Source organism: Triticum aestivum, chromosome 7A (assembly GCF_018294505.1).
Source record: "Triticum aestivum cultivar Chinese Spring chromosome 7A, IWGSC CS RefSeq v2.1, whole genome shotgun sequence".
NCBI lineage: Eukaryota > Viridiplantae > Streptophyta > Magnoliopsida > Poales > Poaceae > Triticum > Triticum aestivum.
The window spans coordinates 727,997,634-728,000,303 of record NC_057812.1 but is presented as its reverse complement, the minus strand read 5'-3'; the positions used below and the strand labels follow the sequence as shown (position 1 = coordinate 728,000,303).

At 41.0% G+C, this 2,670-nt stretch overlaps 1 long non-coding RNA gene across 1 annotated transcript; it reads right to left on the bottom strand.

Annotated features, from left to right (window-relative positions):
- On the bottom strand, window positions 1-2,434 carry LOC123147129 (uncharacterized). The gene is made up of 3 exons (XR_006473062.1): window positions 2,326-2,434; window positions 980-2,224; window positions 1-293 (listed from the first exon to the last, which is right to left on the bottom strand). It is a non-coding gene; the product is annotated as an uncharacterized lncRNA (long non-coding RNA).
- Window positions 2,435-2,670: the final 236 nt, after the last annotated feature.

The following is a 2,670-nucleotide window of genomic DNA, read 5'->3' as shown; positions in this document are numbered from 1 at the left end:
ATACGATATTGCAGATAAATTGTATATTTCATTTCAGTAACACATCACATGAAATACAATACATCATCCATTAACTCCTCTACACAGCAAGGTCCAAGGTCCAACAAGTGCACAGCAAAATAATGCTACAAGTGCAAGTGCACAACAAAAAGACCCAACAAGTGCACAGGTGCACAACAACATAGTTCTACAAAGATTGGACGAGATGGCCAAATTTTAGTTGATCACACATAACATCAATGAGAAACGAAGCTTCTTCTGCCCTTCGCTTCTTTTGAGTGCTTCAGATCATCCTGGTAATTGGAACAATCAAACATAAGAAAGCACACAAAATATGAGCAAACAAAAGATAAATGGAGGTTTTACATTCAGCAATTAACACAAGAATAATACATGCTCCCATAGAAATTTCAGGAATTGCAAGATTATTCTTGTGTTAGCTCAACACTTTGTGCAAAAAAAAACTCACATTAATAACTTCCAACATGAAGAGATGTGAATCATATATCTTTAACACAGTAAAATAAACAACACCGACATGAGCACCACAACACAACACAGGTCATATACCACCAAACCAAACTCAACACAAACAACACATGCACACAAAGTATGCATGGCTGAAACACAACCTCATATGTAGACTTTAACTTAATTCATGAGTTTGAATCGAAAGAGTAACAATCAGAACCATTTCCTGTAGTGATGTCGACCTTTATTGTTGAACAGGAAAATGCTAACAGCTAGTTACAGAGATAAACATAATCCTCCCAGAAGAGTCTTGGCAATTTGCATTAAATATTAACATGGATGCAAAACTTCAGTTTGAGGGTAGCATGTTTCTATAGCCTTTACTTGACTGGAATTACAAAATGAAGCACATGAACAAATAATACGAATAAGCAACCCCATGAAGACCGCTCACTTGAATCTTGTTTATACTTTTTTTGCAGATTAAGATGTGGGGGAAGAGCGTTACCTTGATGGGATCTCAGTAGTAGCATACAACCTGGATAGTTTAGACTAACTCCGGAGGAAAAATATTACATTTTCTCGAAGGTGAGATTGAGCTAGACATTGCCAAAAAATCCTTGCATTCACTTGGTTCAGATCTTCCCTATGAGGTGATGAGCATTCCACTGTAGCAAACCAAAAGATAAAAATCAAAATATAACCACTTTCATAGAGAAAACTACAAGCCAAGTTTAGCTAATATGACTTCTATAGCATGCAAGATGTTTCTTAGATCAACAAAAGTTGGATGAACATTCTAAAATCAATCTAATAACTAGACTAACATATAAATGCAGATTGAACAAAAACAAGAACAAAAGATACGACGAGGAACCCTTGAGCGACATATAAAGAGTAGAGTATTCAATGAAGGTCATATTTTCCAAAAGACTAATCAAAACAAGAAATATTCGAGTCTACTAATTTATTACTGAATCACATAACATCATAGGAGAAAACAATGATTTTCAAGTTTAACTAAGACATGCATATAGGCTAAGGAATAGTAAGTCGCAGCCAAAAGCATTTCGACTTCCATTTATTTGCACCCACACAATCATCATGTGCTCACAGTTCATATCAGGTTATTTAATTATGTAGTTCCGCATTGTTGCTGGCCTGACTAAACTCGTCCTCTAGCATACGGGGATACGACAATTTGATTAGGTAAGGATTATATGAATATAAAAGGACATTGCTACAAGGGAAAGCCTGTTGTGGTGTTTGCAGATTATTTGCAGCTGGCACTTATCAACATTATTGACATTGTTTATGACTTGGAAGTCAGTAAGACACTAGCTCAGCTGGTGCAGAGAAGTTGATTATACATGTCCGTGCTGCTACACTGACTGAGGGTTCCCATGGAACACTCTCAACTAAACAAGATTTTTCTCAGTGATGAGAGTATCTACTTGCTCTATCAATAATCAGTCAGGATTTTGTTCTTACCATGCACGTTCAGGCATAATTACGCAAAAAGACTTTGTCCATCTCTGGTAAGATACACTAACATGCGTCCGTGCACTACTCATGCATGCCTATAATTTGTTTGTTTGTACACTAGCTGCAAACGAGTGACACAGTTAAGAAAATGGCATGAACATATATCTTCTCTGGCTGCAAATAACATAGCAGCAGATACTGTACTGAACCCACCATTGATAAATTCCCTCACCAACACTGGCACCTTCAGAGCGGCAGGTTTTAGTTCCTATACATAGCAGCAGATTTGGCACATTCAGATATTAATTTGAGCAGCCACAAACACCTTCATCGATCAATAGTGCTCAGAAAGAAAAGAAAGAGACTGACCGATGCTGAACTCTAAGGCGAGGACGATAGTGCGGATGGCCCAGACGTGGCTACGAGCGGCGTGGTCATCTTGGCCGCGTACACAGGATTCCGGGGGGGGGGGGGGGGGGGGGGGCTTGCGCACGCATCTCCTTTGCCACTGCGAGCACCGCCGCCCGCCACACGGGCCGATCGTCCGGCGCCGCATCGCCTCCGACGCCGTGGCCATTGGAGTTGACCCAGTCAAGCGATGCGGCTCACCCAGCACCCGCTGGTCCAGCGACAAGCACAACGTTCGCTGCTCCGGCAGAGGCGGCAGCGACCACATCGACAAGGCGGTGATCCATCAAGCCCCGCCCTCCGTTG